Genomic DNA, 25165 nt, shown 5'->3' with positions numbered 1-25165 from the left:
ACAACATGTTAGGCTCAAACCATATCCTAACAATTATAATGTATTAAATTTATATGTTGCCCAATTCCCAGTGACTCTGAATCTATTTATTCTTTTGGCTAAAGAGAGATTAGTTTACTAAGCAGTAGGTCATTTCTGAAAAATATCAATAGCATATTCTGGCCATTGACTGGTTCTGCCATCTTTCACATCAAAACATCCAAACCTGTTTTTGGGATTTGCCAAAAAATGCCACCACCACTGCTTCCAGCCTGAGTAAATGAACCACAGTTATGTGGGTAACATTCTATAAAAGTGTTGTCTGAGCAGAGTTGGCTTCCGGATCTGTCTACGGTTGGTTTCGTTGTGTTGCAATGTGTGATGTCCTCTGATTGAATGAACAGCTGTTTTCGTTTTTGTTTAACTTTTGATTCAAATTGTACTCTAATTTTTAGGGTTTTTTCCTAGCTCAACTGAATGTTAGAAAGTAATTGAGTTAAAAATCTGAGGACCCTGTCTGTTCATCAGCAGGATAACACTCCAAAAACAGAGGAAAATGGGCCAGTTACCTCCTGAGGTCTGGACCATCCCCACCCTATTGGCCTTCTGAAAAGCGGTGAAGACCTGGCTTTTCCGGCAGGCCTGGGGCCATTGATCTCGCTCTTGTGATCTTGCGAGATCCGGCCACGAATGGCATGAATGAGTTTTTAATGTTTTCAATGTTTTTAATTTTTCAATATTTTTTATACTTATTTTTTAAAATGTATTGTGAACCGCCCTGAGTCTTCTGAGAGGGGCGGCATATAATTTTAATTAATTAAATTAAATTAAATTAAATTCTTAAAAACTTCCAGTATAGGAGCATTTACAACTTCTGGAGGCAAGTCGTTCCACTGATTAATTGTTCTAACTGTCAGGAAATTTCTCCTTAGTTCTAGGTTGCTTCTCTCCTTGATTAGTTTCCATCCATTGCTTCTTGTCCTACCCTCAGGTGCTTTGGAGAATAGGTTGACCTCCTCTTCTTTGTGACATTCTCTTAGATATTGGAATACTGCTATTATTCTACACCTAGTTCTTCCACTCCTAGATGGCAGAACCATTCTTGTCAGGGCATCAGATATAAGGATGTGCTCCTGTGATATCTTCAGCTAGCCTTGTCATGGGGCTCTGATTAAATGCATTTGTACTCACCAGAAATCTGCCAAGACTTTTCTTTTCCTGTCCAAAAAGTGATAACTTTATGGTGGGTGAAGTGGGGTGGGGTATATGTAAGTCCATTCATTTTAGGTGGCACGGCACCACAGAATTTGAGACTCCCGGGCCCAGAGGGAGTTTTTAAAAACTAGAAGCACTTATAAAATTCCCAAAAGCAACAGAGATAATGAAAACAGAGTAAAAGCCTGCTTTTGGGTCAGAATATGGTCAGAAGCCATATTGATTCCAGCTGATTTCATTTCAAGATAGTCCACAAGCAACAGCAAACCTCCAGCTTTCTTTGGCCAGTAGCCTGTAGCCTGCACAGGTTTTGCATTTCAAACTTGGCCTAGTTTGACTAGAAGTAATAATAATAATCAACTGAATTCAATTCAACATAGACAACGACAAGTGTCAACAACAAAGAAGTGAGCAAGCAAAATATTTAGTTCTGGCTGTAGACTTGATAAAGATCTCTAGGCCTAATGTATGCATTATGACGTATCAAATTTTTCAACTTTCAATTTCCAACAATAGGGCTGCTCAAAAGTTGTGACATGCCTTGGGGATTGTAAAGATATTTTGGTTACTTTAATATAATTTAGATGAGCTTGGTGAACAACTACATAAATATCATAACTCTTCAGACCAGCAAGTCCCCAGCATAACAATTTAGACTAGCAATTCCCCAGTACCATCAAAGAAGAGCATTATTCTGTGTGCAGTGACCCAGGTGGAAGATATCTTCATTGTTTCACTCAAGTGATTGTAAATAATCTAGTGTATTTCATGAAGAAGAAAGGCATTGACAAAAGCTTGAAGGAGGAGATTCTACAAATGTTAATACTGGCTGTGAAGGTGGTGCCATGCTCTGGATAGAGGTCAAGCCAGAGCATCCACTCTGCTGGAGCTGATTGACTGGTCTGAAGGTATATATGAGCCACCTTTGATGTGCAAACTGACTACAGTGGAAATAAAGAAGTTCATTGATGAACCAATGCAAGTACCACAGTGGCCCTGTCATGCCCAATCAGTAGAGAGATGTGTGAAACAGGTCACAGAGGCAGCAAGCAGAGTGTATACACATGAGAAACGTGAGGGTTATATCAGAGGCCAAGAAGTAAGTCGGCAGCTGATGTTGAAGAATGAATCCAAACAAGACTTGATGAAACTCGCTTAAACATTTTTTAACTTAGATAATTGCTTTCTGATCTTAGTTTATAATTGCATGGATTATTTTTTGCTTAGCTGGATAAGATTCATGCATAAAAAATGTTAATTTTTGTAGCAAGGTATAATTTTGAGAAGATAAAGTTAACAGTATTTGTGGAGTATAGCACTTAGCAATAGCACTTAGACTTCTATACTGCTTTAGAGTGCTTTATAGCCCTCTCTAAGCAGTTTACAGAGTCAGCATATTGCCCCCAACAGTTTGGGTCTTCATTTTACCTACTTCGAAAGGCTGAGTTAACCTTGAGCCAGGTGAGATTCGATCTGCCAAATTGCAGGCAGCCGGTAGTCAGCAGAAGTAGCCTGCAGTACTGCACTCTAACCACTGCGCCACCGCGGCTCTTATGATCAGACGTGGATTTACCATATCAAGCTAAACATTGTACAATTCCAAAAATAACAGATGATTTTAATTGTTGGTGTAAAAACACATATTTTTAGAATATGTGATAAAATTGCAAATATTAACTTTCACCCCATTAAATGACATGCCCTAAGATGCATGTGTATTGTTTGGAAGAGCTGAGAAGACCTGGTTCCTCATCAGCCTCTGGGAATGAGAGGGAGACCCTAACTTCATCACACTTGCCATCTTTTATCTTTCTTTGTTATTGATTTTATTACAATTTTATTGCTGAATTTTGGACGGCATACAAGTTTAATGAATTGTCATCATCATCATCATCAATATCACCACCATCATCAATTTGGCTTCCCTGTCACTGCTCTCCAAAGTCAGACCAAGCATCTTGGCAAACCTTCGACTACCCTTCGACTATATATCCTTTGAATTTCCAACTGTCACTCTATCAAAGAAAAATACACAAAGCAAGTGCAAAGTTTCTTCTCTAACCTCCCCATAACACACACACACACACCACACACACCAGGATATTGTCCGTATCAGCAGAATGCAAAATTATTCTTCTCAGCCTGGAATTGTAGCTGCCAATACTGTATTATACTCTCACCAGTCCTAATTCTCACCCCATGAAACCTAGCCAAAGCAGGCAGCATGGATGGAAACTTTTCCAGCTCTTTTATTGGCCAAAGTTGAAGGATTGTCTGTTTAAAAAATAAAGACTCGAGCCAAACATGAATTAGAAAACAATTAAATGAACTGCTTCATCGAGAAAAATCAAAACAACCACTCAAAACAAGAATTTCTTTTTAGTTAGGACAGATTCATGTTGTCCTAACCATGATGCAAAATTCTTGGAATACGGGTGTTTTGTTGTAAAGTGAGAACATTAAATATGATTTTTCCTAGCTACGTAGTTTCTAGTCTCAGAATGCACCAAATAATATGGTGATCCTGAAATCATGATTCTCTATTTCTTTACTTGCTCAGAGGCTTTTAGCATTTAAAATTTCTTGTTTTAAGTATGAGTAGAAATCTCTCAGAATTCATACAAACTGAGCCAATCCCCCGAACAACAAAATTTTAACTAAGGGAGAATCTCCTCTTAACTAGAAAATGACATAGATGCCGATTCTGCCAAACTCCTAGAGAAACAGATGGCTTCTGCAATTCACCCAGCCATGTTAACATGCCTGGTATATTCGAATATGCCAGAAGCCTATAATATTGCCAGCGATCTATGCATGAGCTCATCCTTGGGGGAACAGGAGAGACAGTTAGAATAGAACAGAACAGAACAGAACAGAACAGAACAGAACAGAACAGAGCAGAGCAGAACAGAACAGAACAGAACAGAACAGAATAGAATTCTTTATTGGCCAAGTGGTTGGACACACAAGGAATTTGTCTTGATACATACACTCTCAGTGTACATAAAAGAAAAGATACATTCGTCAAGAATCATAAGGTACAACACTTAATGATAGTCATAGGGTACAAATAAGCCTCTTTGATAAGCCATAATTCCCCAAATCCTAGTTTCCTTTTTAAAAAATGGAGCTATTCTATAGTAGCTGAGTATATACAGCAGTAGTGTCTCTTTTTAGTAACTGAGTTCTGGGTTTCCATCAGTTTTGTTTTGTAAAAAAGGCTTTTTTCTGTTTTTCAATGTTTTTTTAGCCAATGAGTAAATGGTACTTCCTATTTAGTACAGGCAATAATGAATATGCATACCATCTGGGGAACCAAGTTCACAATTCATTTAAAAAAAAAAAACTTTCTCTGCTGGAAATGATTACAGTTTTATGAAACATAGTTCAGGAATCAAAATTTTGGTGCAGCTGTGATTGGGCATTAGGATGTCTATCCTTAAAAAATAATGTAAAAGAAAAGAGTTTATAATGTTTTTAACTGAACTGTTACTTTTAAATATGGGATTTCTTCTGTGTTTGTTTAAGTCAATGCATATAAATAATCAGATTATTGTTATGCACATACATGAAAAATTTAAGGCACTAGCAAAAGTGGGAATTATTCCAGTCCTATCATTCTTGTCCAGATTTCTGATGATTTATTACAGGTAGTCCTCACCTTACGACCTCAACTCAACTGTTATTAAACAAGGCAGTTGTTAAGGTAGTTGTGCCCCATTTTATGACCTTTTTTGCCATTATTGTTAAGTGAATCACAGCAATTGTTAAGTGAATCATGAGGTCATTAAGCAAATTTGGCTTCCATCATTGACTTCGCTTGTCGGAAGCTGGCTGGGAAGGCTACAAATGGTAATCATATGACCCGGGACACAAATGCAACTGTCATAAATACATGCCAGTTGCCAAGTGCTCAAATTCTGTTCATGTGACCATGGGGATGCTGTAACGGTGAAAACCAATTGTAAATCATTTTTTTCAGTGCCATTGTAATTTTGAATGGCCATTAAATGAATAGTTGTAAGTCGAGGACTACCTCGTATTTGCTTCTAGGGAAATGAAAGTGGGGTGGAACTTTTCTTTTTTTTACAGACCTGTAAAAGTTGTAAATGAGAGGGTTGGTTGCAAAGACAACACCCAGACCAGTTGTTAGTTAGGACATGTCTTAGCTAATAGAAATTTTACTGCAACTTTTTTCTTTGGGCTTAGTGGTTTATAAGATGTAGGTAAGAATCAGGAAGTGATGCTGGAAGTGGAAAATAGGAGACATGTGCATGGAAGGGAGAATTTGGCAGCGAGCAACAACAGAACAAGAAAGGGAATATTATTGCCTGCGAAAATACCAGCCAGTCATGCTCAGTGCCAGTTGGATCAGAAGCCATTTCAAGCCAGTCATTTCTAGCATGGAAGATTACATGGAGCAGAGAAGACCTAATTGGAACTTATTAAGAGGATGCGTCCAGAAAGGCCTCAAACTTCCCCACCACACACAATGAGAGAACACTGGAATTTTTTTATTACACTTTGCAACCCAGACTAGCACTAGATGTAACTTATTTTGATCTGTGGGCTCATTTTTGCTTCTCTGATTTTGTCCAGCTATGTGAGGTTTGATGGTTTTCACTTATAAAAGTTATCACAAGGGGATCAATCAGGAACCGTCTTGCCAAAATTAAATCTGTTCATCCAAGTGAAACATCTCAAGAGGGGCTGCTGGGTTCCTCCTTGGGGAAAGTACAATAGAGAGCGGGCAGGTGGCAAGCCTTCTTAGTACTCATCTCCCCTGCTTTAAAACACATTTCCCCCAGGTGAAACTAGTATTTTTCCATAATGTCTTGCCCTCATTAATTGTGAACGTCTCCATCCTTCCTGCAAAAGAAACTCAGCATAGATTCCATTGCTACTCTACAAAATGCCCCCCCCCCCCACACATTTCTCTAGAACACAGGACATTACTAGAACTTCTGCTTTGCCTGCAGAATATCCCAGATTTCTGACTCTTCAGGTATAACTTGAAAAAATTGTGAGTCTAAGTGTACAATTCTTTTGACATAATATGGAGAAATTCCTGGGCTGTCCTTAATTCAGTGCTTGAGCCCCAATAAGCACATATAGTAGTAAACAAATTCAATCCCAAACAATCATTAAGACAAAAGGCAATGCATTCAACAAAGCATTCTGCATTGCTCCTTCTCTGACATGTCTATAATAGACAGAAGAAAAGTTTTTGGGTATGCTTTGCATGTGAAGATGCTTCATCCAGTGCTCTATCTATGAACAAAATGCTTCTTCTGGGTACTAAATACGCAACATGAAGTGAAGCAACTCAGCCAGTCACTCTGCTCTTCAGAGGCTTCTTAGAAGCAGCATCTAAGGAGTTCTTTGTTTGAAGTATCATTGAAGCAAAGCATTCCTTTGAAGCTTTGCACAGCCCTACGGGCTTCATGCTGGAAACCACAGATTTAACTCCATAAGAAACTATTGTTGCTGTATCTACAATGATTCAGTTGCAGCATATATTTCTATGGTGTTAACAGTCAAAGTTGGATTCCTAGAAGCATAGGATAGTCACATGTGTTTCCATTAAAATCAGGGTTCTCAAAATCGTAAGTAATGCAGGAAGCCAAGATTATTAGCCTGAAGGCAGAGACACTGAAGCCTTTTCATGTATTGGTGCAGAAGCTGATCAAGAAGAAAGAAATGGAAATGTTTTACAATAGCTCAGGGGTGTCAAAGTTGATTTCATTGAGGGCCACATCAGGGTTGCGTTTGACCTTGGGGGGCCAGTGTGGGCATGGCTGGGGTGGGCATGGCTAGCTCAATGTCACTTGTGTCGGTGTGCTGTTGGAGGCCCAAGTGCTCTGCCAGCGAAAATGGGCTCCCAAGCTCCGTTTTCAGCTGTGACAGAATCCTGCAACCCTCTGCCAGCAAAAACGGAGCTCAGGAGGGCCACACGTCTTCTGCAATTTTCACTGGCAGAGGCACAGCGGGCCGGTCCTTCACTGTTTCTAGGGTGGCCCCACAGGCCAGATCTAAGCACCCTACATGCCAGATCCGGTCCCCGGGCCTTGAGTTTGACACCCCTGTAATAGCTATTAAACAAATTTATTACATAAATTAAATATAAAAAAAAAAAACTTCTGTGAAGCAGCTATTTACAAAACAAAGCTGCAAAATAACCTTTATTTTGGCCACTGAGTTGGTACCATTTTTCATAAAGCAAAACATCAACATTTTGTTACTGAATTAACATGCAGTATTTTTTCAGATTATATCTAAGTTGATATAATATAGGAAACTCATCCTACTAAGAGACGCCCACATTTGTTTCTGTTTTCTTCTGTTTTCTAAGCAGAAAGATCTTTCAATTCCTGAATGTTTTCCTCATCTACTTTCCATTCTCTTTCTTTGGTTCACAGATTCCTTCCTTTTTTTACCTTTGCCTAACAGAGAGACTTATAGTTGGTTGCTCACTCACTGATACTCTGTTTCTTTGCTTGGTAAAAGAACAGCACTGCACAGGGGCTGCTTCTGAACCTCTCCTCCTTGGCTGTTTCCTCCTTCCTTCTTTTAGGCAGCCACAGCCACAGCCACAGCCTCTTGGCCTAGTTTCCCTGGCCAGACTCCCTATTGTCTCTGCCTTGATAGGGCCAGCACTGCCTCAGAAACAGAGCCTGCCTCAAATTGTGAGAGCAGCAAGGGTCCTGGAGGGTGACATGCTCATTGGGAAAAGCTTAGCTCATCTATCCAAGTCCTGCTGTTGTTAGGTGATTGGGTGGGATAGGCCAAGGCTTGAAACTCTCCAGAAAAAGTTCTTCTTTTTCTGGAGAGCTTCCAATGGCCCAGCCTTCATATCTACAGAATCTCAGGGCCCTGGCCTTGCTGAGAAGCACCTACAGATCCACAGAGTACCATTCCAGGCTGAAGAAAATCTCTTGGAGGATGACATTGCAGGCACTGGGCTGCATGTTTGAATCCTGAACTAGATAAACTTTTTAATCACCAGATTAATTTGGTGCACAGATTTAACAGACAAAAATATCAGCAGCAATACAGTTAAAATAGTATTATAAAGTGTAATTTGTACAATTTATCCTTAGTACTGTAAATAATTTTGAAAATTCTGCAGCTAAACTTTCATTAATCTTTTCTAGGAAATCAAGGATTTTGGTACCATGAGTATTTGGTACTATGAGTCCTGCCTTCTTGTGCTTTGGGAAATAGTGTGATCTCCTCTTCTTTGTGGGAGCCCCTCAAATATTGGAACGCTACTATCATGTCACTCTTAGTCTTTCTTTTCACTAGACTAGAAATACTCATGTGCAACTGTTCTTCATGTGTTTTAACTTCCAGGCCCATAATCATCTTTGTTGTTCTTCTCTGCACTCTTTCCAGAATCTCAATATCTTTTTTATATTGGAGTGATGAAAACTGGATGCCATATTCCAAGTGGGGCTTTACCAAGGCATGATAAAGACGTAGTAAGACTTCATGTGATGTTAATTCTATCTATTAATGCAACCTAGAATTGCATATAATATATGAAATCCTAGGCTGCATTAAAATAATGTTACATTACATTACATTAATGTAACATAAAAAGTATATACAATGATATATAATATATATCATTATATATATTTTTAAAAGATTGATATGCTGATCTATGACCATGGTAAAATTTGATTTGATTTATAAAGGATACAGTGCAGCTTAATTCTGATTTTCCATTCACCATGAGGAGAGAAATGCTATGCCTACCCTCTTAAAGAGCAGATGGAAGGCTATTACAGGCCAATGTAAAAGCTGTTCTGGTATTCTGGCATGTAATATTAAACAAATAATGGGCAAGTACAACAATTTTCACTGGTCTCAATTAAAGGAAGATGTGCTTAACTGAAATCACTTTGGAGAATTGCTTGAAGTATAGTATATCCTATTCAAAACCCACTGAGTTTGGCATGTTACGTGAAAGTCTACAATACCTTTAAGTGCAAATAAGCAATTTCCACCAGGAAGACCAGAATTTATCACAGCAGTCAAAAAGCATGTATTTTTAAGCCAAGAGTTAACATATACCATGTACACTCATGTTCATTGATGCCACTGATGCCTGAACAACTGGATTGGGGAAATATTGCAGAAATAAAACATGTCTAATTAAACAGCATCTAACAGCTCTATGTCCTTCTAAGCAGATATTTGAAAGCCATGCTATTTTGGCCTCAAACATTTTTAATCTATTTCTGATACAAAAAAAGTCTAAGATGTTGATTACCATTTTTTTACTTTAACATATTGGCCACCTTCCTTTTTACCACTTTCAATGACCGAATGTTGGCCCTCCAGGTGTCTCTGGCACAGGAAAAATATCTATTCAATAATGCTTCCATTATTTTGCTATTTATATTTAAATCTTGGAAGGCTCTTTAAAAATACTATTTTTTCTCATAATTAATAAACAGATAATTATACATGCAGTGGGAGGCAACTGAACCTGATGCTCTTCTCAATCCAAGGGGCAAAGTTGAGATAATAGTTAAATGGCAGGTGATTTTCCAGATTTCTGCATTTTTCCACCGTATCATTGATATAAAACACTGAACAGCAAAGGGCTAAAATACAGTCTTGTTAAACACCCTTGGAAGTAGGCGCCACAGCAGAGAGCTGACCTCGGCTGTCAATCTGATTTGAACATAGATGTTATCATGCAATGTTTTAATAAGTGCCAGCAGCAATCTCCAATTTGTTATTCAGTTGTTGTCTAGAAACAAAATCAAAAACTGTTTTGAAGTCAATCAATGCCACATACAGAGCTCCTTTGGGAACTGATAAATATTTTTGATATGTTGTAAAACCAAGCACTATCCATGGTATCCTACTATTCATTTTTTAAAAAAATATTCTAACGCTAAAAAAAATACAGTAATGCTCTTGAGTTAATTTCCATGTAAATTGGTTCATTTGAATCTAACACCCATGGACTGAATCTGGTGCAGATAGTTTGGATCTTGCTAGGAGACAGCAGTTACTTGCAAATAGTTTGCAAGTAATTACTTGTTTTACTAAACTATTAATTACTTGCAAATAGTTTTTTGATGGTAATTAGCAATTGTCAATTTCTCTGAAGAGGTTAACGAGAATAAAAATTAAAGTAAGGACAGAGCTCTACTGAGATTACACTACATAGATTACCTGTAGAGTGCATGGGTGGAAATGTAAATAAATTTGTAGATATTTGGTTGCAATGCTCAGTCAGGGTTTTGACTGAAATATTTTAAAGAAATTGAGAAAAATCACCTGACACTATTTGATAATGAAGCCTCAAGTTAGTTTGCTATCTATATTTCTTAATACAGAGAAAATGACCAAGCACAATATACTGACTCAGCTTTTGTTTTACCCATTATGGTTCTTACTGCAAAATACTTAAAAACGAAACTTTTCTCCCAGATGATGAAAGCAATCCTGGTCAGAGAGTATTCCTCATTACTGAGGAAGTGTAGAATCCTCACAAGTAGATCTGGAAATGGTCACCAAATTTGCAAGGAAGTCTCATTATTGGTGGAACAAAAATCAAAAAGAAGAATTTAATTTATGAGAAAACATGCAATTGGAATGTGGAAAGTGAGAAGCATGAACAAGGGAAAAAACAGAATTTAACTCTGTTAAACTATATGTTTTAGGAATAAGAGAACAGGTAGACAGACTGGGTCACTTCAACTCTGATGACTACATGATATTCTGCTCAGGGCCTGTGATTGTATGAAAGAATATGAGGCCGTGATAAAAAGAGAACACTGTTCAGCAATAAATCAATAAAAAGATAGCAGAATTAGTTGATATAAAAATTACACAAGAATACACACTTCTGTTTAGATGTACAAAATGAATTTAATAAATGATAAGAGGTCTTAATGCAGCTTCAAGATAATGTGTATCTGGAATGTGAAAAGTGGAAAAATAAAGGAACCTGAAATTATAGGAGGATTTGGAATAGATAAATGCATTAATTCAAGAAATAGGTTAATAAGACTTTTGTGCTGCAAATTTGTTGTTAATTGTCTAACTCCACTTCTGTCTTGGCCCAGGGCTCAGACTCTGATTCTGAAGAAGCTGCTCCACCTGACCCTGTGGAGCAGAGGTCTTCAAACTTGGCAGCTTTAAGACTTGTGGACTTCAACTCCCAGAATTCTCCAGCCAGCCTCAAACTTGGCAGCTTTAAGACTTGTGGACTTCAACTCCCAGAATTCTCCAGCCAGCCAGAAGTCCACAAGTCTTAAAGCTGCCAAGTTTGAAGACCTCTGCTGTGGTGCCCTTAGGGGGCACCTAGTCAAGAATCACCTGAGGCTGCTCAAACAGAGGTACCATCAGAGAAGCTGGAGTGATCAGATGATGAGACATAGACCCCATGGGCCCCTCGGATTAGAGTAGAAAGCAGAATGAAGACACTCAATGAGGGTCCTTGCCAAGCAAGAGAATAACTAGCCTAATTAAAGTTAGCTGGCTGCAGCCTGATTTAAGAAGCAGTCCTGACTCATGTTCCTCTGTTGGAAACAGCTCTCTGATCTGCTCTGGCTTGTTGTTTCTATGATTCTGCTTGTGATTCCTGAAACCTTGACCTTTGACTTGATCTCTGAATTTTGGAATAGATTTGACTTCTCTTCTGTGGTGTCTCTACTGAAAGTGATACTATGCAAACTTTCTTTCCCAGAGACTGTTATGATTTACATTTCTTTCCTTGTCTGCTATTATCTACTTAGCTTTGAGTAAATTGCTCTTTTCATCTAGCAACTGAGTGTGTATGAGTTTGAAACCTGAAAAAGGACAGCTTCAAAGAACATGAGCATAGATTCTACACTTAGATACCACAAAATGGACATTGGAATCAAACAGAAAATAGATAATTGAGAAGTTCAATCCAATCAGCCAGGACCAGGCACACATTATATAATAAATCTTGATGTACTGCTGTCAAATCCATAGGCTAAGTATAGAAAATTTTAACAGCAGCATGTTGTGCAATGCAAAATGAGTAAATGCAAGTGAAGCACTGCAAAACAGACTCCTCACTTACAAGAACAAAGTTAAATGACCATGTTGCTTCGCTTTGCTTCATAGCCCACACAGCTCCCAAATCATGTGTCCTTTGAACTGCTCACCAACAGATCTATCAAGAAATGCAGAAGATACACAGCTCACCTCCTCTGTACTGCAGGTGCAGAGGTTGCCTGTAAATTCTCAATGTATAGTACAATTTGATTAAATTTATGCCATTCCAAAACATTTTGCAGTACTAGTAGCTATTGCGTATACTATATTTAAGTCCAGCTATAATATATAATGTAATTTACCTGTATTAGTTCTTTAGCTGCTCGAAATCTATATATCTTTTCTGCAGAGTATCAAATACAGCATTTCTGAAGGAAAAAGAGAAAAGAAAAAATTATGCTTACATACAAGGGACTCCAATAAATTCTCACAGTTATAGACAAGCCTTCAACCTTGCATGTAGAACACTTGAAACAATTATTCCCAGTGTACTCACATTGTTTATCTTTGAAGCATTATGCGGCAATTGTATTTCAGAATTGTTTTTCTTAGAGACTTGTACACACCATAATAGGAATTCTTATGAAATATATGTCTTTCCACATAAAACCCAGAATGGGTCAAATAAATCAGACTTACCAACTAAATGGCTAGATAGTTATAGTGCAAAAATAACTCTGAACCAAATCTACCATTTGTACATGAATATTTGCTGGAACTGATGCCATTAATTGAAAAGCTGTATTAAAAAACCCCATTATTTATTTTGTACAACAGTCAAATCAGCATAATGTATCTGTTCCAAAGTTATACAGAAAACCAATGGTAAACTTAAATAACAAAATATGTTTACCTATTTGTTCTGGACATCTCTAATCACCTCTCTTCTGAAACATACCCATGAAAGTTAATATTTAAGCTGAGTCAGACCAACCATATCATCAAATGGGATGGGTGAAATGATCTGTAAAATTGCCCTTTTGCTTTCAGATAACCCCCATCTCTGGCAAAGCAGATGAATGGTACATTCCTGTGTCTTCCAAGAAACTTTAGTACATTAATGGAATGCAAGAATAGAACAGTCTCTAGTACATGTTCCATATACCTTTTAGGATTAAGAAATGAAAGACAGGAAGAATATCTTGCAGCATCTTGCTGGAGTGTTAAAGGCAAATACTATGGAATACATCTTCCCTTTGTTTAATCTTCTTTACTATCCTCAAACAGTTCTTTTTTTAAAAAAAATAGCTGTTTCATAACTTAATTGTGATTCTCAATAGATTTCTCACATTATCGAAGTTCTTTCACTGGGACTAAATTAAATATGTCATACGGTAGCTCTTTAAATGTGCCGCTATTTCAAAAGCAAAAACCAAATTCAGAAGAGAAGTGTTAATCTTTTAACCGACAGTAGAAATGATATCTGGGAAATATTCCAAAACACATTCTTTTGATTTTATTTTAAAAAAAACCAGATTAATAATATCAATATTGGGGCATTTTGACCTAGTCAGGAAGAATTTTATGAGAAAGAAATATTCTCAGCCCATATTATGCTCCTCTGATTGTCAATTCTGAAGCTGGCCTGACTGAGGCCATCTTAGAGGCTTCAGCGTTGCCACTGTGGTGATAAAGGATAGAGAGGGTGGAATAGAGATAGTTGGGGTTCTGTAGCCAAAACAAAATACTTTCCCTTCAGAACCAAGGACTTTCCCACAGGTGGCTGAAGAGAGGAGGAATGAAGTTTCTAAGCAACTGGACAGCACCTTCTTTGGGCCATGTAACTGATGGGTTGGGAAAGGGAGGAAAACTTTTACTTTTAATTAGGTGGAAACTGAGGGAACCTTTAGAGTTGGTTTTCACCAGTCTGTGCCAATATGATATATCCAGTAAAACTGTTCTTTAAGGAATCTACTTGCCTCGGAGTTCTATTTGCTATGGGTATATTACTTGAAACCCTGACACTGACATGCCATGTTCCTATTAACATGCTACAAGAGGCTGGATTCGTGTAAGATAAAAACCCAACTAGACTCTTCAGAATGCACCCAGTTGTTCTCCAATTGCTGACATTCAGAGGCATTTAATCCTGAAAGAAAGCAAGACTGGAAAAAGTTCGGATGGAATGATTTAATTGGAAGCTGATTTATTCAAATACCATCAAAATAGATACAAACAAAGCAGGTTCCCTCTTTCTCCATTTCTAAAAGAGACACAAAGAAGCTGCACTGTTTTGCTTTGCTTCTGAGGCTTCCTTCAGCAATTTCTGCAGCACTGCACTGACATTTATGAATGGCAATTCTCATAAATCTTTGTTCCATTCTCCTGAAAAAGAAAAAGGTTATAGCAGTTGGGGTCTTCCTCATGTAAAAATATGAATAAATGGAGCTCTGTTTTTCTAAATCTTACTCTGGATCCAAGAACTGCATTTATTTTTATTTACTGTGCCTTCAAGTCAGTGTTGACTTTTGACGACTGCCTGGAAAAGTCCCTGTGGTTTTCTTGCCAAGATTCTGCAGAAGTAGTTTGCCTTTGCCCGTTTCCTAAGGTTGAGAAAAGGGCACTGGCTTGGTGCCTAAAGCGGAAGAATTCACACCCTCCCAGTTTCTAGCTTTTGGTACCTTAACCACTGCACCAGGTTGGGTCTCCTTCAACTGCATAGATTATCTTAAAAGGACCACAGCCAAATGAGCCATTTATGGATTGATAATTGATTTCATTTATTTCAGCTTTCAGCAAAGATTAGGAGGTATTCTAATAACCATGGCAGACATGGAGATTTTATCTATGATCTATCTCTTATCTCTAATAGACAATTTGTAATCTATTGGAACATTGTTTCAAGTATATTTCCTTACTTAAACAGAGAAACAGAATGACCAAGGGCAAAAAGCAGTGGGAGCAAGAGTGATCAATTTGGGTTGGTCACCAGGATTTAACTTCTCTCTACCAGAATTGTAGAGAGAAGAGAGAAGTAGAGAGGTAGAGAGAAGTTTCCTGAGGATGGACTCTAACATGAATCCAAAAGCTTGGAAGACTAAACCTCTGGTCCTAGTGGCGGACCTAGGTGAGTTCCTGCAACATTATCCTGGGACGCATATATTTGCTTTCACTCATGGAGCAAGAGTGACTTCTGATTTCCCTCTTAGTGTGATTGCAGCTGGCTGCCCGCCAGGAGCTGATGGTGGGACTGCTCTACCTAGTCTCTGGAGGGGTGGAGTGGGACTGGATTATTTGGTCTCCAGTGGCTGAAGGAGTTACGTAAACTTCAGGTTAACCTGAATAGACAGTTTGGGGGGGGATCAAATTTCTCTTTCTCCCTTCTTATATTAAAGTGAGTCATATAAGAGGGAAGAAAGAGAATCATTTCAAAATTGGGTTATTATAGTCTCCTCTACAATGATAAGGCAGAATTCCAGTATTCATGTGGCATCAGTTTCCTGATCTGATCTACCTGAAGGGCTGGCAGTTATAATCCTTGTGATATTGGGAATATCAAGGTTCCCAATACTATAGATAATTCTTACCATATTTAGCTGAACTGCTATGATTCTATTTCAGAAGGATACTGCAGCAATGAGATACAAATCCTTGACACACCTCCACCATTGCATTTGCAAATGACCTTGATCACCTGATCCTTTGGGAAAATACACAGAAAAGGCAGAAGACAGCTCAGAATACAGATCTTGTCTCTTTTTTAAAAAATAATTTCATTAAAGTTTACAAGTACAAAGATAATTAAGCTAATACAAACTAAGGAAAATATAAAAAGTGAATTTAAGAAAAAGAGGAATGCAAAGAGATAGAGAAAAAAAGAAGATATATAAAAGATGACTCCCTCCTCCTTCCATAAACAATTCCATAAATCAAAAACAATTTCAATAACTAAACTGCCGTTTTCAGCAAAAAATGCTTGATTAAGAATTGCCAATGTACAGATTTTGTTAGTGAGAAAGGTGATGCCAGTTTTCTTTCACAATGTTATGAGATGCCCTTCTGCACAGTTAACCAGTAGCACACTGTGTAGAAGAAATAAGGCAGCAGAACCTTGCACAGCAAATAAAGATTTTCGTTTCTGTCAAAATTTTCAGGGGAGAAAAGTTCTAAAAAACTTAAGCTACAATAAGAGTTACGCATAATTGCTTCTATTTCAAGATACAGACTTCTGTCAACTGAACATTATAAAAACATTAAGGACAAAGATAAATAAATAATTTAAAATAACAGCTCATTTCCCTAAACTTAGAATTACTTGGAGCTCTTCCAGTGCTGCATTGCCCTTAGCAATTCTTGCTCTAATTCCATCTCTTCTTTCTTCAAAGGCTTAACTGCTTTTAGGGGGTGCTTTTGTGGATACACAAAGAATTTAAAAGCTTGTTCTGACAGTTATCCCTTTGGGTTCACCTCAAAACAAATACACTTTTATCAAACAGTAAGATAAAGTATATTTTTTGTAATTTAAGAGAACTTTGTTATGGGAAAAGGTTAGAATAATTTTTTCTCAAGTTGAGCAATTGCATTTTAATTTAAAGAGTTTTAACTGCAATATATTTAACAGTACTTCAACTTTTTAATTTAGGTGACCAGATGAATCCTAGTAGATGGTATTTCTGGGCTCCATTGGACTGTTTTTCTTCTTCTATAAAGCTCTTACAATCATAGAAATTCCAACTTCTGAGGATTTTTCATCAGGTCCGCCTGATTCGCCAGTTGCGTCCCTTTCTGGATCGGGACTCGTTACGCACGGTCACTCATGCCCTCGTCACCTCCCGTTTGGACTATTGTAACGCTCTCTACATGGGGCTCCCCTTGAGGAGCACTCGGAGGCTCCAACTGGCGCAGAGTGCGGCCGCACGGGTAGTGATGGGAGCGACGTGGCGCTCCCATGTAACGCCTCTCCTGCGTGAGCTGCACTGGCTCCCGGTGATCTTCCGAGTGCGCTTCAAGGTCTTGGTTATCACCTTCAGAGCGCTCCATGGCTTAGGACCTGGCTATTTACGGGACCGCCTGCTGCCACCAATAGCCTCCCACCGACCAGTATGCTCCCATAGAGAGGGGCTCCTCCGGGTGCCGTCGGCCAAACAATGTCGACTGGCGGCCCCCAGGGGGAGAGCCTTCTCTGTGGGGGCACCTACGATCTGGAACGAGCTCCCCCCGGAGATACGGAGGATTCCGGATCTGCGTACCTTCCGTCGCGCGCTTAAGACATTTTTATTCCATCAAGCTGGCCTGACCTAAACTTTTCCTCTTTTAAATGGAATTTTAAATTTGGTTTTAATTTATTGGGGTTTTAAAATGTCTCAGCCAAATTTATTTAATTAGTTTTATTTCTATTTTAAATTTTGTATCTATATGTTTTATTTATGGCTGTTCACCGCCCTGAGTCCTTCGGGAGTAGGGCGGTATACAAATTTAATAAATAAATAAAATAAATAAATAAACTTAGCTCAGACATGGAATAATGAGGATCCATGTTCATCTTCAGTGGAACTTTAAAAGGGTGAAAGCTAAATCTTATTCAGGTTAGGTTCAGCTTCCATGTTGTTTCTTGCCAGCAACAGAAAAATGGTTCATTACTGCTTCCAGAATATATGCTTGAGTTCATGTAACTTAGTGCATAATGGTGATTTCCTGGTGGTCTCCCAACTAAAGACAACCAGATATTAACTTTTTCAAGGTTAACCAAGGTCACCTAAGAGCCAACACCTGTTAAAAAGAACCTTTTCCTGCCTCGAACTACTGCTAATAGAGCTGGAATGTGTTCAACCGACTTTCATTCAAACAACAATTGTCAGGCCCAAGCCCAAAGACAACACAGTGAAATTCAACCAGATCCAATCCTTTATTTGCTTACACCTAGTAGACAGATTCTTGCCAGACTAAAACTAAAACTCTGTAGCCTAAAGATATATCCTGAGAGATTCTGGGATGTGGCTACCCTGAACCTCTTCCCTTCTCCCATTCAGCACATTATCTTAATTTGGGTTTCTCTCTGGAATGGACCTTCTCCTCCTGGCAAACCATGGTGCTCCTGCTAGGATACCTCCCCACTCCTTCTCCAGATGCCCTTTCCATCATGCCCCATGGATTATGAATACACATACACACATCAGTTCTTACCCCCTGTAACCTTTATTTCAAAACTTTTGTCTTCCAATTTCTGATATTGAAAATCAGCAGGGTAGAAAAACACATAGATTGCAGGCAAGCAAACAGCAGATAGGAGGAAGGTTCGGTGTTCTTCGTGCACTCATATGCTTTATTCAACAGTTCAGAATGCAGCAGCAGTAACAGGTATGCTTTGATTGCCAGTTTGCTTCCAAGTTGATTCAAGTGCTGGTTGTTACTACAAAGCCTTATATGGCATAGAGCAGTGATGGCTAACCTCTTCCGGACCAAGTGCCCAAAGCGTGCGTGCCCGAACCCCCAAAATGCAATGCACGTGCAGGCCCCGTGCATGTGCCCCCCTCTCATGAATGCACACGCACCCCCCACACGCACCCTGCTCCCTGTGCATATGTGCCTGGGCCCCCTGCACGCGTCCCGCCCTGTGCATGCACCCCCCCAAGCTCCCCACATATGCATGGCAGAGACCCGAAGACCAGTTGGCTGGCGGGAGGCACGCACGCATATGCAGCAGAGCTGGGGCAACGGCTCGCATGCCCACAGAGAGGGCACTGTGTGCCACCTCTGGCACTCATGCCATAGGTTCGCCATCACGGGCATAGAGCCTAGATCAGATAGTATCTACCCCAGCAATCTGATATAGCAGGGTTGACAGACTCTGGGTACCTTTTATTAAATCTTGCCACCTATCAGGATCCTGGAAGCAGTCCTGCTCTCTGGAATGAGGCTCCCCCTGGGATATGGATGGCCCTTACCCAACTGGTGATTTGAAGGACCTTGAAGACCTAGGCTTTTGATGAGGGTGAGTGAAGCTTCTTTCCCCCCCTTGATTCAGTGTGATTCTGTCAACTTGTTATCTTTTACTTCTATTTTTGCTTTGAGTATATTTTTTCTAAAGTTGGGAGTTAGGCGGCATACAAATACAATATCGAATAAATAGAAATAAATTTTGCTCTTCCAACTAGACCTTTTCCTCCCTATACTATCATTGTTAATATAGAGTTCTGCAACTATGTAGTTTGGTTTAGATTTGAAACACTATGAATGAACAATTTTACTATAATGTGCCTCCGTGTTTGTAGCAAGTATTTGGTATTTGGTTTGTTTGTGCTGTCTTATCTCTTTAATCCTTTTTGCCACCAACTGAAGTCTCTTCCCTGTTGTTTCCACTTCCAATTTTACACTTGCATTTCATAAGAGCCAGAAAGAGAATGAAGTGGCAAATTGGATATGTTTCATTCCGGAACTGCTGGCTTATATATTCATCAGCAGATTGCAGGAGAAGGGGTCTGTTCGAATATGATTGGAGGTTTTGCAAAATTTGCACAGCTAAATTGGAAGACAATTGTTATAATTTTTTTCAGGAAACTATTTCAAAGCTAGCCTGAAAATACAATCTTTTTTCAGCCTTAGAGACTTTATTTTGTTAATGTTAAAATACACAGAAAAGCAAAGTACTTAAAGCAGCATTAAATGTTTAGTGCCATCTCATTAAAAAAAACTATTATTTTGCAATAAAATTACTTGTTTCAAAATTCTATAGCTGCTTATTGTAACATATTACCAAAAAATTGAGTAAAAACATATCTGCAAGCTACTTAACATGGCACATTTGTCATTTGTTCTTATTTTAAATGCAAGTCAGGATTCCCATTTCTCTTCAACAGCAGGAAGAGGGAGAAAAACTTTAACTCATTGCTGTGCTACTATTGCTCTGTGAAAGTAAGGATCCTGAAGCACAGTAAACAATTTACATATAAGCAAACCTAGTTATGAAGATTGCTTGGATTGTAGTCCTAAAATTAATGTATTACAGATAGTCCTCTGTTTATGACCATAATGGAGTCTGATGATAAATAATGACAGTTGTAAATCAGTTCACTCATATGATTAACCTGATTTTACTACCTTTTTTCGTGGCGCTCATTAAATGAATTGTTGTTAAGCAAACCAATTGTTTGCTATGGGCTATTTTTGCCACAAAACGGAAGTAAATGCTGGTTTCGGCAAAATGTTGTAAAATGTAAAATGAAGTCATGTGCTCACAGGACACTGCAAATGGCCATAAATGCAGACCGATGGCCCAACATGTGATCATGTGACTGCAGGGAAGGGAGCTGCTGTTGGAACTGGATTGTACGTGCCTTTAGGGAGGTAACTTTGAACAGCTGCTAAATGACAGGTCATAAGTCAAGCACTATCTGTATTTGCTTAGACACTAATACACATACTGTTGAATGCTGAAATAAAACAGCCAATTTGGTCTAGTGCAGTGATGGCTAACCTTTTTGTTGTCGTGTGCTGAAAATGCCCGCATCCATAAAGCAATGCACGCACGACCCCCTCCCACTCCCCTGCACCCCATTTTGGGCCTGGTAGGCTTCCCTGCAGCTTCCTGGGAGCTAAAACAGGCCAGGGGGGGCGCTGCACCCCCCCGTGCAGTGTTTTGGGCCTAGTAGGCGTTCCTGCACTTATAACCCATAACGCGATACGTGCGTGACCCCCACAGCGTGTCCCTCCCACCCGAGCATTCGTGCGTGACCCCCCGTGCTCCCCCAGTGTATGTACGCACATCTCTTGCATGCGCCCTGCCCCCCCACTCTTGTGCGGCAGAGACCCAAAAACTAGCTGGCCAGTGGAAGCATGCATGCGTGGTGGAGCTGAGCTGGGGTGATGGCTCATGTGCCCACAGAGAGGGCTCTGTTGCCACCTGTGTCACGCGTGCCATAAGTTCACCATCATGGGTCTAGTGGTTAAGGCTTCAAGCTAGAATGTGGGAGACCATGAATTCAAGTCCTGCCTCAGCCATGAAGCAGCTGGGTGACTTTGGGCCAATCGGTCTCTCTTTTACCCCAACCCACCTCACAGAGTTGCTCTGAGGAAAATGGGAAAAGGAAGGTGTGCTGGAGTTGCTTTGAGTTATTTATATAAATAATAAAGGTGGGATAAATACCTAAATACCTAAATAAACAAATACATACATACATACATACATACATACATACATGTATACATACGTACAAACTCTTCTACATTGTAATATTCTACATTGTTTCCCACTGGGAGAGATGATAGAAACTTACAATTAGACCTCAACCTCCTTGCAAGCAGACCAAGAGGTATTGTATTCTATCCAGCCACTTTTGTTGGGTAAGCTTTGTCTATATTTACAGGACAAAATTAAATATTTTGAGAGCAGGGAACTCCAGATGTCTACTGTAGTCTCCTGACAACTCTAGAGCAAAGGAAGTGCCTCTCCTAAGAGATTTCATCCTACGGCATTCACAAACTGTAAAACACAATTACAGCCTATAGCGATAAAATGTTAATGCCTTGAAATTTAGCCAGACCCCCTAGGACTGTCAGTACTACTTTCCTAAAATACTTTGGTCTTTTTCAGAAGAAAAAAAAAGAGAGAGAAGCTGGTGGCTAGGCAAGCTGCTAAAGCCTGATCAGCATATGATGTACAATATTGCAAAGGATATGTTGGACAACCAAAAACTTTTGACTCCCTCATATATTATAGTTCCATAGCATTCCTGTAGCATCCCCATAGAAATCTTTCCAAGTATCCTTCTCCTTATGCCTTGGGCCTGCTAGCTTCCTTTGGTCATATTCTTCTTCCCAGAGTCACTTTGGATAGTGAGGGAGGCATATAAATTCAATTAATTAATTAAATATCCAGGACCCAGATTCATGGGTGCTACATTTTAGGGGCACTTTAAGACCAGAAGAATCCAGCTTCTCACAGAGCTAGAAGAAATAGAGGGGCAATGAATGGTTACTAGAGGTGGGGGTGACCAGAGATTTGCATGCTGCTACTATGGACAAAGATCCAAGAAAGCCATTCTTACATTTAACCAGTAAGCCCTCTGCCATCTTTTTGTCTGTTTGGTCCTCTCAGAATCTTGCTTTATGTGACGGACCTTCATGTTTGCTTCTTAATTTATTAAGAATTATTAATTTGCATAGCACTCTATCTCCTTCCTTCCCCCAGGGTTTCGCAGTGCAAAGAAGTAGTTTGAGAATTGAGAAAAGGGACATCTTATATTGTCTAATAAAATTAACAGCTATTGAAAGTAAAGACAGCAAGAGGTAAAGATGCTAGTAATGGATGAAAATTAGCCTATCAATTATATGTTGTCCCTTGAGAAGGCTTTTTGTCTACCTAGTTAATCCTTTTTGTCTTACTCAAACCCAGTTTCTCTCTTTTCCTCTTCCTGCACTGCCCAGTTACTTCTTTCTCTCCTTTTAACTTCATCCATTCTCCCCCTTTCTTTTTCCTTCCTTTTCAGGGAAGTCAATCCTTCTATTTAGCTCATTTCAATCCAATTTCTCCTTTTTGGGCTTTTTCTGTTGGAAGGGGAGAGGAGAATACATGCATCTTTGCTTCTGTGTTCTTATGGGGAAGTGGTTTGAGTGTAAAAGGAAGAAAGAAGAATATATGCCAGTAAGGATGCTAGTATATTAATGTTACAAATGAAGATTATTATTTTTCAGGGAATTATTTTTAAATAGAAATTATTAATTGTGGAGGTTGTCCTGGGTCTACCTTTTGTAGGAGAAGGGAGAATGACTTCTAGCAGGTATACATACATGGGTGCATATAAAGCCAAACATATCAAAATGTCAGTGCATACTTTTATGAGCGGGGGGGGGAGGAGGATTAGGATATCTCCAGAACAGATTTCAGGATTCAGAATCTAGGCTGACAAGACAAGAAGCTAAGTCTTCCTTTTACATTATATAGTATTTCACTTCCATCTTATTTTTTTAATTCCATAATAGTTATAGCCTCCATATTAACACACTATTCTAAAATTATGTCTGCCTGCTTTTACTTTATCTAGGTAAGCATACTTCCAAACACTTTTTACCCATAGAGAGAAAAAAACAATAGAGAAAAAACTGTTGTATTTTCAACAGTTATGTAACAAGAAAATCTGGATTGTCTTTGCTGTCTAGTAAGTGCTGTAAAACTACAGCTTTTTCATAACTATTGGTTTCCTACAGCAGTATCTCATTTTATCTCTTCCAATTCCTTGTTTTTGTTTGTTTGTTTGTTGTTTATGTAGATAACAAGAAGTGAAAAGGTAGGAATGTATTTGGATTGTATTTTGTTATTAAAGGATGCATTAAGAAGCCTGGAGAGAAAATAGAATATGATTTTAAAGCAAACACTTAAGGGTTAGCGGCCAGGAGAAATACAGTGGGAGCATGCACTGTAGGAGAAAAAGTGGCAAAACCTGGAGGATGGGGTTAAAAGAAAGATCAGACTAGAATCCCTGTGTAACCATAAGTGGACTAAGCTCACCCCACCCCACCCTGCCCTTGAATTCCATGGACCATTATCTAACTCCAAGAAAATGCTAACCCATTAGTTGAGAAGATTCCTGTGCTGTAAGTTTTTAGCAATAAATCAGTTTATTTGGGGATTCACATGTGGACCTTGCCTTTCATGCCTGACATGCACCTGCCGACTACAGGAAAAGGAAGACAGTCACTGACTGGCCTTCCTTTCAGAGAGTATTATAATAAGCAAGTCAAGTTCACAATGGTGGAAGCATCTCCAACCTAGAAAGCTGTACTCTTCAATGCCACATTCAAAAACAATCCAGTTCCCTGCTTTCTCTAAGTATCCAATAAATTATCTTGACAGTTCCATTCTGTTTGAGAAAATTCCAGTAAGGGGGAGTCCACCTCAAATTGTTCCATTATTTAACAGCTTTTCATATCAGGAAATTCCTTCTAATACTCAGCCTGAATCTATATTTTGCTTTCAACCTCTTGGTTCCTATTTGTTCTTGGTTTCAACAGAAAACAGCTCTCCCCTCAACCACCCACTTACTCCCCCCACTTTTTTTGCAAGCTAAAACATCTATTTGAAGCATAAATAATTTCTTATTCAGGATTTAATTCTGGATGAAATGCTGACCTCATGTGCATCATGGAGATTTGGCAGACAGAAGAGGAGGGAGTTCATACCTCCCATCTTTGTTGACCAGTTTACTGTGTGCTAGAGCAGATTAAATGGCTGGTCTATAGGAATTTTATTTTGCTGACCAGATGCTCTATTGCCAATTTCCAGGACATGCTGCTGGGTTTGGATGAATATCAGACGGTTAGAAAATGGGATCAATGCCTGCTTGCAAGAAATCATATTCCTCCATACCATAACAGTAAAGGCAGAAATAAGGCCTTTACTAATGAAAATTATCCCTTGACTCAGGAGATCTTTACAATTATACACCAGATTCAAATATTCTCCTTGCAATATAGTTTTGTTGAGAAAAGAGTGATCACATAGTTCTAGTTTCTTCTTACTGATGCTGATTTTCTGGATCTATACCAATTGAGTTCTTACCTGGGATATGTTATCAAAACTGGATTTATTTATTTATTTTTTAAAAACCTATTAGTTCCTCTGGAGCTATTGGCAGGTGTCCATGTCACTGGCCATGGCATCCTTTTTAATTTTCTGGGAGGATTCTGCCCTGTTGGCATTAAGGGTAGTTCCAAGCCTTCGTTTCTAGAAAATGGTGCTAGAAGAATTTTCTTCAACTCTGATAATTGTTCTAAGTGTCCCACTGAATTTGAAGTTGTCCCCATGAGGTTTAACATCTAGATGAAATTGCTAGGGTAACACCTGGCTTTCTAAAGTAAGGATGACAGTATTGTTAGTAGTCAGCAAGATGTGATTATGGCACCTATTGCCCTAATCATCAAAATCCCCTGATACAGATCAGTGTCTTGAATGCTGCCTAAATTCAATAGTTGACTAGATGAGAAA

At 39.0% G+C, this 25165-nt stretch overlaps 1 protein-coding gene across 50 annotated transcripts in view; it reads right to left on the bottom strand.

The window, feature by feature from the left end:
- ADGRL3 (adhesion G protein-coupled receptor L3) overlaps nt 1-25165 on the bottom strand; it is a 624693-nt gene that overhangs the window by 469603 nt on the left and 129925 nt on the right. For 44 of the 50 annotated variants that reach the window (XR_015732755.1, XR_015732756.1, XR_015732757.1 and 41 more), the window contains exon 2: nt 12549-12614. The gene's annotated coding sequence lies outside the window, so the exon portion shown is untranslated. Of the gene's footprint in view, nt 1-12548; nt 12615-15773; nt 15887-25165 lie in introns of all 50 variants that reach the window. The other 6 variants (XM_034411052.3, XM_087888334.1, XM_087888328.1 and 3 more) reach the window with 1 other exon arrangement.

Source organism: Pantherophis guttatus, chromosome 2, assembly GCF_059756535.1.
Source record: "Pantherophis guttatus breed Tessera chromosome 2, ASM5975653v1, whole genome shotgun sequence".
NCBI lineage: Eukaryota > Metazoa > Chordata > Lepidosauria > Squamata > Colubridae > Pantherophis > Pantherophis guttatus.
Note: the sequence above shows the minus strand (reverse complement) of the source record. Positions and strands in the feature narration are given on the sequence as shown.